Genomic DNA, 15,141 nt, shown 5'->3' on the forward strand with positions numbered 1-15,141 from the left:
TGCATGTTTTCCCAATGTTCTAGATGATCAATCATCCTGGCATTACCAAAAAGAATGCACTCAACTTTTTGCTCGTTATCTTTACTTAAGACATGTGTGAAGAGTAAATTATACTTCACTTAAGGCGTGTGCATAAAGAATAAATCTTACTCACGTCTACTTTTCCCTTTAATATCACGAAGCTTAATAATGGAGTGTGTTTGGCCACAAATAACAAACTGTCCCTCAGCTCTTCAGTTCAAGGCTAACGCTCTATGACTTGAGCCACAGCACCACTTCCGGCTTTTATCTTTTTGCTTATATGGTGCTGAGGAATCAAACCCAGGGCCTCATGCATGCAAGGCAAGCGCTCTACCACTAAGCCACCTTCCCAGCCCAGCTGGTATCTCTTTATAAGAGCAGGAGTGTAAAAGTCATTTTTGTTCATTAAGATAAATTGAAAGCCAGTTCTCTAGTTTCTAATATCTAATCACATCTTGGGTATTAAAATCCTAATAATGTTAGAAAGCCATTTTGCTGTCCCAAGAACCACTCTTCTGACAATGAGACTGAGCTGCCAACCAACGATATAAGTATGTATGTGTTCCATGAAGTGACAGTCACCTCCCGTCCCTTCTGTTTATAAACACTGATGTCCAGCAAAGAGCACACACATTGCTGAGATTGAGATACAAATAACAAAACGAAGGCAAATTTTAATAAAATTGGGGTGTGCCAAGGAGCATAAGGGAGTGTGCATGTCTCTATGTGTATGTGTGCTTGTGTGTGTTGTCAGAAAAAAATTCACAGAGAAGAATGCCCAATAAAAATGGAAATATTTCAAAGAAAGAAAAAAAGGAAGGGAGGAAGAGAGGAAGGAAGGAAGGAGGAAAGGGAGGGAGAGAGGGAAGGAGGGAGGGAGGGAGGAAGGAAGGAAGGAAGGAGTTTGCAAAGTGGAGAAATGCAGCCTCAGGTTGAGATGAAACAAACAGACAGAAGTGTTGGCTTACATAGAGAAAGTCCCTCCTACCCAGGTTGCCACTTCAGTCTAGTCCACTTATGTAAATGAGGAGTATTAGCATGTAGGAAGTGCTCAGGGCTGATTGGTTGATTGCAGATCACACAGCTCATTGATCGGTCCAGGTTGGGGGCGGGGGAGACTTTCTAGAGCCTGTTTATCTTGGCTGTTGAAACAGGAACATGCCAGGACAAGGGCTGCAAAGTTTAGTTTGCGGTTCTTCCAGGAACACAGAGTACATGTGTGAGCCCCCTCTCCCTTCCCAGTAAGCAAATGGCCACCAAGATCTGTTCTGAATTTAGGCCCAGTGAACTAATTGGGATGCCTCTTATAGATTCAGCCTTCCTGAAAGTTCACATTTCCTTCTTTTGCTCAAATCTTATCAGTGTTAAACCCAGTAGATCCTATCAATGCCAGAGTTGATTGGTCCACACAGTCTCACATTGGGTTCCTGGTGACCAGAGAATGAGCAGGTAGATGCCTGTGTTCACATGGGGCACCCAGATACTTGCTATATCTGAATCCAACTCCCTTGGGTTAAGTTGGTTCTGGTTTCTGGTTGAAATAAGTCCAGAGCATTGAGGTGTTGAGTTAACCTCCATCTGTGAGGGACTCTTATAGACAGCTATCAAAACAGACTGGACTGTTCTTTAAAATGAGCCAAATATTTAGTCCTAGTAAGAAGAGCAAAGGAAGAAGCCCCAGGACAGAACAAAGAAGGAACTAATGCCCAGAGATGACCTGCTGAAAACAATCTGAGAATCTGAGGATTTCCCTAGCTGAAAGGCCCCTTTATAACCATGGTCAATTTTAAGATTTCAGAAGATTCTTATTTTATCTGGCTCAAGGTACTTATTTTAAGGACAACATGAAGGTTGGTTTTGTTTTTTGTTTTTGTTCAGTTTGTTTTGTTTTTTGCTAGTTCTGGGGCTTGAACTCAGGGCCTGGCCATTGTCCCTGAACTTCTTTTGCTCAAGGTTAGCACTCTACCACTTGAGCCACAGTGCCACTCCTGGCTTTTTCTGAGTATGTGGTACTTGAGGAATTGAACCAATAGCTTCATGCATGCTAGGTAAGCATTCTACCACTAAGCCACATTCCCAGCCTAACATGAGGTATTTTTAAGAGCACAATTACTACCCTTCACTGCAAGAAAATTAATAATTTAATGTAATGTTATTACAGGACCAGACAAGCAAAAGAAATTGGGAACCTTTGTTGGACTCTAATGGACTGAGTGGAAAGAGAGGCACTTCCATTAATGGTGCCAGAAGAGTTTCTGTTCATGCATTCACTCCAAGCAGTTCCTAGCCAGATCCCAACATTCTTCCACATTCCTAACAGGAATTTTCCCAACATTCCTCCACTGCAAGCCCAGCACTCAGGATTGGCCTCTCCTGTGAAATCACCTCGTGGCAAACACCCACAACCTGATCCTCATATTCTCAGGTGTTGTTAACAGGGTTATCATTTAGAACAGAAAAAAAAATTCTCCTCCTTTGAAGAAGCTGTTGATTGTGGCAGGACAGCAGTTGAGCCATGAACTAGATAATAAAAAGGTAAAAGGTTGTGAACCCCAATAAGCAGTGTGATCCTCTTTATGAGGACTCTAGGCAATCAAGTGGCTATGGGGACTCAGTACAGACACTTCAATATGAGCAGAGGGGGCTTTTACTAGTCCAGATACTCTGGGAGTTTAGTGCTTCCATTTGGGGTAAAAAATTTGGTGAGATGATGAAGCTAAAGACTGGTATAAGGGATATCCTAGCAGAATGGGTAAAATTATTTTGGAGGACAGAGAGTAGAAGAAACTCGATGAGTCATAAGCAAGAGAGTTTGGTATAATAAGACTCTTTTTTGGGGGGGGCGGGTCATGGGGCCTGAACTCTGGGCCTTGGCGCTGTCCCTCAGCTCTTCAGCTCAAGGCTAGCGCTCTACCACTTGAGCCACAGCGCCACTTCTGGCTTTTTTCTTTTTGCTTATGTGGTGCTGAGGAATCGAACCCAGGGCCTCAGGCATGCAAGGCAAGAGCTCTACCACTGAGCCACCTTCCCAGCCCCATAAGACTCTTGTATAATCATTTCTTGGAAGAATTTAAGGGAACTTATGGATGATTGTGATAATCAGATCATTTTCCTTTGAAGGTAATTAAGAGCCATGTGATATACAGACCTAACTCTCTCTAGAAGATCGACTATGGAGCAAAAAGATGTGGTTGCCATCACCACCATCCTGGGATAGGGAATTTAAAAAATAGATCATACATGTATTAAAATAAGGCTGAACTGTACCAACAGAGACATCCATTAAGTCATCCCAAACTGTTAAAAAAAAAAAGATAGATGGTTTTGCCAGGTGCTGGAAACTCATGTCTATAATCCTAGTTTCTCAGGAGGCTGAAATTTGAGGACCATGGTTCAAAGCCATCCCAAGCAGAAAAGTTTATAAGACTCTTATATCCAGTTAACCACCAAAAATCCAGAAGTAGAACTGTGGCTCAAGTGGTAGAATACCATTCTTGTTCAAAAGAAAAAGTACAGCACAAGGCCCTGAATTCAAGCCCCAGTACCAGCAAGAAAGAAAGAAGGAAGGGAAGGGAAGGAAGGAAGGAAGGAAGGAAGGGAAAGAGGGAGGGAGGGAGGGAGGGAGGGAAGGAAAGGGGGAGAGAGGGAGGGAAGAGAAGTAAGAAAAGAGAAAAGATACCCTAGGGAAGACTGTTTACTATACTGTTATCCATCCTAAGTGAAGACAACATGGTACTGGCTGCCAGGATGCACTGGTATACTGGGAGAAAGAAATCAGTCCAAATATCAAGAGCTGAGAAGTACTGATTCTCAGAGAGAACACCAGACAACAGAGTAATAATACCAGGGACCACCAATGTCAGGGAATGGCTGTGTTCTGATGGGTCTGAGATGGGGAACCAATCATCATCTTGCATTAGGTTTGGGGCCAAGTAGGATAGAAATATTACCAGCTATGACTGGCACAGGGAACAAGACCTCATGTATAAAGCCATCCATAAGAGGTAGTTAAGACATTGGCCTGGGGCCTGGGGATGGGGGGAAGAGCTGAATGGACCAGATAAACTTCTATGTTGAAATGTGCCCCAAGGCACATTTGAAACATTTTGAAGACATGCTGGGTAGGGTTAATAACATCAACAAGGTAGACAAGACAACCTGGGTAAGGACTAGATTTACATGACTAAAGCCGTCTAGTGGGATTAATTCTAGTATAATTTCTGCTTTGGAGAGAAAGAGATATGGGCTGATAGGCTTCCAGAAAATTCCCTCCTCTAAAGGTCTGTGGGGACCAGCAGGATAACAACAAAGCAAGGATTTCTCAAGAGAGAAGTAGAGATTTGGAAGCTGTTAAAAGTTGGGTGGCAACCCGGACCATCCAGAGAAATTCAGATTTCTGGGCAGGTGACATTGAAAATACATTGTGGTTGAAGGTGGACTAACTGGTGCCCACCAGAGAGCTTCGACTAGTTCACCTTCCATTTTTACCACCTAGTTCCTCTTTGTGATTGAGTAGGGAGAATGTTCCACAGAGGAGCCCTACTTTAGTTTCAATAGGAAAACCAAAGTAGCCTTTTGGAGTTTAATCATAGCCAGCGTTTTTTACCAAAGACAATCCTTGTAGAAGAAGCCCCCATGCTTACAGATAAAGCAGATGCATTGGCTGGGATGTGTCGGCCTGGGATGTTAGTGGCCTTTTGTAACTCTTGTGAGTGCAGGACTATTAGTTGGGTGGTTTTCTTCTGGAAGTCTAACTCTCATGACTATGGGACTCTTCATCTGTTTTCAGTAGTTGGATAAGGAGGGAAGACTTGTTATGGGGACATTTTGCTGCTCAACTGAAGTCATGTGACCAAGGTGCTGAATCCCAGTAGATCAGCCACCAAGACGGCACTAAGCAAGGTCAGGGCCTCTACATTCAACACCTAATTCCTCAGTTCTGTTGAAATGTTTGCTCAATACTATTATAGCAATTAAGGGCTGAGACAGGAAGATAGTAGTCCAAGGCTACTCGAAGCAAAAATTCAACCCTCTGGCCAAACCTGATGACTTATGTGAACAATCCTAGTTACTCAAAAGACAGAAATCAGGAGGATCACGGTTTGAGGCCATCCCTGGCATATACAGTAAGCAAGACCCCACCTCACCCGACAGCTAGGTGTGATGGCTTGTGGGTATCTGTCATCCCACTACTTGGCAAAAGTAAATTGGAGAATCTCAGTCCAGGATAACTCAGGCAAAAAACACCTTACTCAAAAAAACAACTAAAGCAAAAGCTCTGGGGTATGTGATTTAAATGGCAGAGTGCCTTTTTAGCAAACATGACTCTCTGGGTTCAAACTCTAGTATTTGAGGGAGAAATAACTATCTCCCTTGCCCCGGAGGTGTTTGGTATTATCTTCATTGTAATTTGTGCACACAAATAGAAAACTTCTGGAATTTCAAAATGCTCGCTCCATTCAGGCCAATGATATTTTCAATCATTTTGAGTTACCTGGGTACAGATACTATCAATTACATTTTTTTTCCTGAACTGCAGTGCCAGGAAGTAGCTGAACAGCCCCAGAGCTAGAACATAGTTTACCCATTTTTTTCAATGACCTAATGAAGAATCTCTTCCCGTGCAAGTTAAGACAGTTGTGGGCAGTTCCCAGAGTGGCTTTTGTGGTGTTTCCCCTCCTGGCATGAATCAAATCTCTCTGAGTCTGGGAGCTTTCCCAATCTGCCCCCCACCCCTGAACTCTGGAGTAGGCTGCCGGCTCTCCTTACTGGAGACAATATGTTGATCTAAAACATTGTCATGAAGACCCAAGAAAGTCCTTTTTCAGATCTCACTTCCAACACCCAAAGGTATTGGAAAAAAAATGTAATAGGAAAGAATTCAATAACCAAAAAAAAAAAAAAAGAATGTCTGTAAACTAGGGAAGTGCAGCTGTAGATATAAGAGTATATTTGGAAGGAATAAAGAGGCTGTCTTATAAAGAGAGAATATTTTCCGGGATTCCCACTCAGGTTCACTACTCAAACCTACAAGAATCACCCAGGCCCTGGTTGGTTGACTTGTAAGCTATAGCTCATTGGTCAGGCCCGGGTGAAGCAAATTAGTACCTTCCAGAGGTTATTTATCTTGGCAGTAGAAACAAGAACACACCTGGGCAGGGGCCCACAAAGTTTAGTTTGTGGTTCTTTTAGGAACACAGAGTACATGTATGATCCCCCGATTCACCCATCCCCACCCCTGTAAACAAATGACCACCAGCTCCATTTGGAAATTAGTCCTAGTGAACCACTTGTGATCATTGGGGGGAGGGGGGCTCAGATTTTCTAAGAGTTCACATCTCTGTGTATGAGTTTATCTGTACATCTGTGTATATACACCTCTATGAATGCATGTGTCTCTTTGTATATGTGCAAGTGGGTGTCTTTGATCTTAAACTACATCCCAGGTCACAACATATGTTTCCAATATGACTTATTGATATGGTTTTTGTTTGACTAAAGGTGACAATAAAAATCCACCTAGGGTCATAATCAATAATAGCTCTGAACTCAATAATAGTATAGGTATAAGCCAAATGTGTAATAAGCTGTGTTCAGCTTTATTCTGACACTGGATTCAGAGAACCAACTTTACAGAAAGAGGAGAAACAAATAACTCCAGAGTCAAAGGTTTCAGAGCAGCTAACAAGATGTGATGTGATTGAAAGTCTGCTTATCTCTTTCATGAGCATCTTCTATCCACGCCCTCCCATGTCCAGCCTCCTTGCCCCAATGAGCCTCACTGTTTCAGTGAGCCAGAACTTCTCTTCCCAATAGTCAACGAAAACCCACATTTCCTCCCCAGCCATCACATTTATCTATCCTGTGTTCTATTCCAAGAAGACCATGCTGGGCTGGTAATGCACTCTGAAGGGGAATTGAGTGGCAAGGTGCTCAGAAGCAGGGATAGTTTCTGGATGGAGCTTTTGCCGTGAAGAAACTGCAGGTCAGTCATAAAAGGGACCATTCTTCAAGGAGACTGTAGCATCTCTCAGCACTGGAGGGGATCCTTCTACTTGGAATAATATCCCTCTCCTCTCCTCTCTTCTCTGCTTCTCTTCTCTTTCCTTTCCCCTATCCCTCCCCTCTCAAATCAGCCCCAATTGCTTCCCTCCAGTTCCATAGTTACCATCCACTTCTGACAAGGAAGGCAGTAGTTTGGTCAGATGACAACTTTAGATCTACATCTCTCCATTCACAAAATAGACAAGTGGTACATCTCCCCTTCCCATCCTCAGAGCCTCTGATGCAAAAGGCTCAGAGTCTATCACTGACTGGGGGATTTAGTCTTTCTCCACAGTCTAAACAAGAACCAATTTTAAACAAACCACCACCACCACCACCACCACACTCTGAGGAAAGGTCCAGGAAAGCCAAACAAGGGGACCAGGGAACACTGCACACCCCACCCAGTGGTGGGCTTTCCCTGTCAGGGGCTGGAGCCATGTGAGAGGAAATGGTCTGCGGTTTGAGATGTTATCTATCCTACCCTAAAATTCCTTTTTCAGGATCAGGAGAGGAAACCCTTTGGGAAGGGTTTCCCAAAGCAGCCCCCCGCCTAGCAAGAGCACCTTCCTTTGTCCTCATTTTGCTTCTCAATGAAAACTCAAGTCTGATAACTACACTAATAGTTACAAAAGTATTTCAGCTTAAAATTGTGCACACATACACACACACACACACACACACACACACACACACACCAGAAGATGGTCTGTATTACTCAGGATTCTCAAAACAAGCACCAGGAAATGAGAACTTGCAGCAAGTGGGTATGAGGACCAAGAAGAGAGGGGTAGACAAATGAAGGGGGCGAGAAGGGAGAATGCTTTTGTGCCTAACACCTCCAACTGAGTAGACGAAGGCATCTTTGCAAATGTTATTGGGAGTAATTGACAGGCTGCCAACGTTAACCACACTACAACATGCCTTCCGAGCTACACTCCGTATAATGCGGGAATAGATGCAGCCTTCACAGCATCCATGGCTTTCCTAGCATCGGAACCACGATGAAATTCATTGCTCTGATTGGTTTCTGGCGTTTAGAAACAGCCTCTCACTGTATGATCCAACCCAGTCCCAGAGCTCATGATTGCCCAGCCTCCCCCTCTCAAGTGCTAAGATTATAGGGATGCACCACCAGGCCTGGCTGAACCCCCTGAACTTCTTACAGAAGCCTCAAGTTCTCACAGTCATTACGAACCTAAAATACAGGTGCAACTTCATCCCAGGTCAGCGGGGAACAGCCAAAGCAGAAATCTCACTATCTCAACAAGACCAAACAGTACTGACACGATTCCCAGATTCAGGTGTGTATTGGGTGTGTTGTTCATCAATTGGCTGCACAGTTGTAGCATCACTGGACACAACTCGTTTCAGAAATCAGTCCTTGCAGCCTTCCTTTACAAGGAAAAAAAGTGATCGGAAGCTCAGAAAGGCTGAATGATTTGTTTAAAATTACCCAGTCTTTTCTGTGAGACATTGAGATTTGGATCTACTCATCTTACGGGGACCTCACCTGCCCCCCCAGAGAATTGTCATCTCAGAGTCTAAAACCGGAGGAACTGGGAATTTCTCCTTCTTTCCTCCCTCCCACCCTCCCCCCTCACTTCTTCATCTTTCTCTCTTCCTCCTTTCTCCCAAATACCTTCCCAGAACTCACTGGTGTAGGCTGTGCACTGCTGTGAGCATACCCATTCGCAGCTGAGAGACAAGATATTGAGGGCCTGCATAGGATAACTAATCAAGATAAAGTATGACAAGTATTTTTGAGCAGATTAAAGATGGTATCTCCATCCAACAGTGTCTTGAAACCTTTAGTCACAGTCTCACCCACCAGGGTGTCATAGTAGGAGTTAAGAAACTGAGCTCCCAACAAGAAGAAGAGACCAAAAATTTGCTTCCAAACTCAGTCCCTTGTCTTCAGGCAAATTGTTCATCACATCCTCAGTCTTCATGGAGCAAGAATCCAGCCTCACCCAGGACACTCACCTGTCCAATAAATGACACCTGGCATTAGCTTTTCTGCTTTTGTCCTGACCCAGCCTTAGTAGGTAGGACTAACGCCTTCTTGCTACTGTGGGGCAGACTGTTCCCAATCAGGGTGAATGGAAACAGGGTTGGTAGCCGTCAGCCAGGAGTTGGGCAGCATCTGCCACAACTTTTTCATTCCAGGGAATCAACGCAAATGAAAACTAGCCGATCCTTTGGGCCCACCAGCGGCCGGGGAACAAAACCACACGATGGAAACTGCACGATTCTAATTTAATTCAGAAGAACAAACAGAGATCACTCAACAGATTTCACACCCCCGGTCAGAAAGCTTTACCCATGGAGAAAATAGTTTTAGGCACCATCGACCCCCACTTACTCCCTCCTGCCACAGCCCAGAAGACTGAAATAGCTCCCACGACTTGCTGAGTGACAGTCTTGTGACTACATGGTGAGCCATGTTGATTTTGTGCTTTTCTAAAATATGAAGTCAAATACACAATAGACATTGTATTTATTTTAAAAAATAGCCTGCTGCAATGTGAAGCTTACACTCTCCTTGGTGTCACTCGTGATTCTGTTCAAAGACTACTTCCTCAGAGAGATTCTCCCTGGCCCCCACTTGAAAGGGTACAGAGCCCATCCAATATTTGTATCCTCTAGATCTGCTTTATTTTCTTCTTGTGTGTTTGTTGGCTCATTGACTTCTGACCTCTTCCCCTAAGTAGAATGGAAGCTCTACACAGACAGAGACATCAACTTCAACATAGCTCTCTGCTCTCAGCCACCAGAACAGTATCTAACACAAAGCCTAGGCTTGACAAATTCATCCCAAATTACTGAATTGAAAAACTGGCCCAAGAACCACTCCCTTGAAAGTGTTAAAAATGAACAACCAAGGAGTTTGCCATAGCCCCACAAAAAATAAAATACCTTGGAGAACTATTCTTGACAGTAGTTTGAGGTCCCGTGCACTATGATTAGACTGTTGTTAGGGAATGTCTGACTTGGCTGGTCAGCAAACCCACTGAGGAATTTCTCTATGTGTCCAATGAACTGAAATGTCCATGAATAGGCATCTAGTAGGAAGTATGAGGCCAAGAGTTAGAAATCAGATGACCTAAGTTTAAATTCTGGACCGGGCACTTCCTACATGAATAGCCTTAGAGTATTTATTGAATACCTCCACACTGTAGTTTTCTTGTCTACAAAGAAGGCATGATAATATCAGTTGTACCAACATTACAGGGTTTCCAGGGAGAAAAGACAAGCTAATACATTCGAGTTATGTAAGAAAGACAAGCAATTATATTCAGGTCACATTTTAATGACAGACAAGAGTGCACTCGATAGATCTTAGCTATTGATGACATTATCTGTTTGGAAAATTCTTGGAAACATATTGTGCCCCAGGCTAGCGCTTAAAGAAGACTAAGGCAGTGGTGATGTAAAACAGGAATGATGTCCGCCACTCACCCTCTAACTCTGAGGCTGATCAACTCCTTACATGTGTGCTTTGGGTACATCCATCACCTCGCCTCAGTTCCAGCTCTGCAGTTCAGAAACAGACATGTAACAAACAAAACTAGAGTAAAAACCAGTGACTGCATTTTGCCTCGTGGCCTAAGGATGTTTACAGCAAATGTGTGACTCAGGTGGAATGTGATATAGAGTGCCAGTATGACCACACACCCAACCTTCACATTTTGCTAATATAGTTTCACAGGTCTCTGGGAGGAAAAAAAAAAAAAAGCCCTCATAGAGGATCAATGTTCTCATGGCTAATCTTCAAAGTCACCTGCAAGCCCGAAGTCTTCTACAGGCCGCTCCAGACAAAATTACAACAGGAGAGTCTTTTGGATTGTCCCGCCATCGCCCCCCGCCATGAAGATCAAAGTTCATCTCTGGAACGAAATGCATTAGTAAATTCATGCCAAGGGTATTTCAACCCAAGACTACCCAAGGTGAGACTAGCACAAGGAAGTCTAAAGGACACTTCATTAAATCATTGGATGACCAATTTGTCTATGCCACACTGAAGGAACAGAGCTAAAATGATCCTGTATATCATGATGTAGTTGCCACTTTCAAATAGACCCTGAGAGCTGTTGAAGTGGGTAAGTAATTCAAAGGCCACCTCGCTGACTCTACCAATTTTCTTCCTTCTCCTTGTGCTAAGTTTAGTCAAAAGGTGATGATAGATCATCACTTGGTGGATCACCCTTTCAAAAATAGGCATCAAACTGTTCATCTCCAGATTCTACATGTCCTAGCTACAGAAAGAGGAGCAGAAACTATGACTCCTCTGGAAAAAGACGCAATCCAGTCGTTGACACCCAATGTTTGGTCTGACTTCTCACAGAGCAGCTTGAAGGGGAGATGTGAATTTTCCCAAGCTCTGCATCTGTCACTAAGATCCACCCTGCAAACCAGAGTCCCTCCCCAGTGAAGACCTGTCACCTGCCAATCAGCAAGGGAAGAATGTCCTGGCTCTGGCTCTCGACACAGCCATTTACCCAGTACCTTCTCACTGTTGCCTTAGCCACAGATCCCCAAGAAATCTACATTACCTGAACTGCATGGATTGGATCATTGAGAGAGGAACAGAAACAAGAACTCCCCACGTTGACACAAACCCAGGACTGCTTTCCTCTCTTCTTCCTGCTCCCCCTCTTACACACACACACACACACACACACACACACACACACACTGATCTTCAGCTTCTGGAATGCACTGAACAAAAAGGCACTGGTGTCTTTGACTCAGGGAAGACTGAAATCAAGGACAGAGATTAGCAGATTTGACTCACTTTCAATGCTACGTGCCTCCATTCATTTGCCACTTAGCTGTCTATTTTCTAAGATGTGGGAGGGTTCGTTGAGGACATAAGGCCTAGCAGGAGATGAAGAAGCACAGTTCTTCCTATTTTGTCATTAAGTAAAGAGATGTCATAGCCCTTACCCCGCTGCTCTTCCTGTTGTACAGGATGACTAACAGCTCATGTGAAAATTCAGCTGTCTTACAGTACCACCCACTTGCAAATGCCCTCAACCAAGCATTCAAGAGCACTGCACAAAGCTAACAGTGAACTGGCAGCCCCCAAACTCAGCACCTGACTTGGTAGTACCCCACAAACAACAACCAATGCTAGAAGCATGGCTGCGATGGAAAGCCAGAAAGAGAGCTTGTGTTCTCATGGCGTGGAGAGGGCCTATACTAAGGCTGTGGTGTGTCGTCCATTTTCTAACACCAAAAGGAAAATGGTGCAGCCTTTCCCTGGACCTCCCTGGTAGGTTGAACTTGAATATACACAGTGGCTTTCACCATCTGAAGGGGGAGAAATGACTATACGTTTGTAAGATGAAAAGCTGTTATAACCAGTATTCTCTTCCTAATGCAGATCAAATCATTCATGCCTCCAACTTCGTATCTTCATTGTTTGGGGATGAATTCCAGTATCCTTAACATTTGCAGATAAGGTCTTTTCTGCTCTGGCCCCAACCTGTTTTCCAATCTCTCTGTCTCTCTTCCTCTCTCTCCTTCTTCTTACCTCTTCCTCTTTGTCTCTCCAGCCCACACACCCACTGGCTCTCCACTTCCCATCCATCTCTCTGACTCACACCCCCAAAGCCTGCCATGATTTCTCTTAATGCCCAAATTTTTCACATGTTCTTTTCAATATCTAGAACATATTTACTTTCTCAGCTGACAGATATAGTGTTTAATATTCTTATCAAAGTTCATTCCCGCAAGATGATCCATCTATACAACCATTGGTCACCTTTTTAAAGTCAGCTATATGTGCCTTTGACCATTGACTCTGTCTGGGCAAACCATCGACTCCCCCTGTGTCTTTGTCTTCTCATTCACAAACCAGAGACAACTGCCAGCAGCTGCCTGATGGCGCTGTTGTGAGGGCTAAATGCTAGCCTGTGGATGCAGTGCCATGATAATTCATGGTAACTGTTACCATCTTGGTTGGAGCTGTCATCATCAAGATGCCGAATGACCTCTACTCCATTTGCTTTGATGACACCTTGAGACTTTAAAACATCATGAGTTGATGCCAATATACATGTTCTATACCTACCATCTCCTTTTGGTGGCTTCACCTAGCCTCCGTGATACTTGAAGTGCATCTACCCACCATGGCTTGCCTTTAAAAACCACAAAGGAATCACAAAGCTCCTCCCATATGGTGAGTCTCAGGAGGCTGAAAGTCACTAGGACATACCAAGGTCTATCCAACAGCTAAGTTAGTGTAGGCCTACCTCCTTTATAGATCTGAGACATGTTTGGAGCATGGTGCTCTTTTCTAAGGCTGTCCACACTCACACATCCAACTCAAGGAAGCCAGGGATGATATAGCACCCTTCGCAAATTTTATTTATTGACTTATGGATTGTTGACACTGGGTCTCATTATGCTATGAAGTTTGGCTTTGAACTCCTGGGTTTGAATGTTTCTCCTTTCTCCCAAAGAGCTGGGTCTACAGGCCTAGCCCACCCTACCTGGCTACTCTCTCCACAATTTTCAATGCGGAAACTGAGGCGTTCAAAGATGAGATGCCCAGGTTCACACAAAAAAACTGTTCGGCTCCTGCTTTAGCTTCCTGGTCCCCATCCCCATCACACACACACACACACACACACACACACACACACACACACACACACACACCCTGAGCAGTAGCCCCTAACCTCAATATCCTCCCTTGGCTTCCCAAGGCGCCACCAGGCTTCCTCACAGTTTAGGTTTCCCTTCTCCCAACAATGGCCATCTGTGAGAGGCCCTCGGCGCCTGGAATTTGAAATTGTTTTTCTTCCCTCCTTTCCTCAAGACCAGATTGTTCCTAAGCACTCACTGCCCAGCCAGTGCAGGCCTGACTCCCTGGCACCTACAGCTGCCCGTGAGGATCTGGGGGTTTGTTTTTGCAGGACCGCTCATGAGCGATGGAGTGCTCGCAACTGGCTTCCTTGTGAAAGGCAACGCAGTTAGGTATGTACTTGCAGGGAAATAAACTTCAAGAATAAACAGAAAATACACACACTCCACTTCCTGCCAGCTAAGTCTCAGCCTCGGCAATCCTGACAGGTGATCCATTCTGAATTCCTTAGAGAGACATACACACATTGCCAACGGCAGGCCTCCAAGACATGGTAGCCAGGCGAGAGCACAAACCAGGATCGTTCTCAAAGTGTGGGCTTTACAGACATTCCTGGCCTCTCTAGCACAGATTCCGTCCACAGCTGAAACCTGCGGAAAGCCTTGCCTGCCTCTGCGAGTTACTCTGCGATTAGAATTCATGGTTAGAACATGCCCACTGCAGGATGGAGGGCGTGGGTGTCAGGCAAGCTGGCATCGTCAACCTTCTTTTGGTTTCTCCAATAGACCAACCTCTTCCCTACCTCGGGGCCTTTGAATGTGCTTTCTTCTCTACCTGGAGTGGTTTCTCTCCCTCCCCCCCTCTTTCTCTCTCTTCTCACTCCCTACTTGTGAATGGAGATTCTTGTGGACAATGACCATACTTCCGGTTTGAGCTGATGTGTCATTGTCTTAGGGATACCACCCCAATTTTTCTGTCTTGTTTGCTTTCTTCAAGTGCACATCACAACTTCTAGTAATCCCTATTTGTTTTAGCCCCCTGTCTCAGTGTTCAGCTCTTTGAGGGATGCTTTTTGCAGTGAGAGCAGGAACTCTATCAATATCTGTCTCACTAATGAACAAATGATTTTTATTTGTCCAGGCTTACTTAGTCCAAAAGAAAGAGTTTTTAAAAAAAAAAATCCACCAAAACACAGAATCTCTGACCTTGTGGGTAATTTTACTCCCAGGTGAGTTCAAGCCTACAATAAATGCCAGTGACAGAAAGAGGTACAGCCCACACAATCTTGCACCAAAAAAGATATCATAAGCCCTCAAATCTTTGAGTGTGAATTCTATAACTTGGAGGGGGGCAGTATATTACACCACCTACATAACACTCTGCCTGCATCCACTTGGGAATCCTTACCTGTAGAAATGTGTGATAAAGTTTATCAAAGCACCTCAGCCATCTGAGAATCTAACCAGGAACTGGTTGAAACT

The sequence above is a fragment of the Dipodomys ordii genome, unplaced genomic scaffold, assembly GCF_000151885.1.
Source record: "Dipodomys ordii isolate 6190 unplaced genomic scaffold, Dord_2.0 Scaffold7, whole genome shotgun sequence".
Classification (NCBI taxonomy): domain Eukaryota; kingdom Metazoa; phylum Chordata; class Mammalia; order Rodentia; family Heteromyidae; genus Dipodomys; species Dipodomys ordii.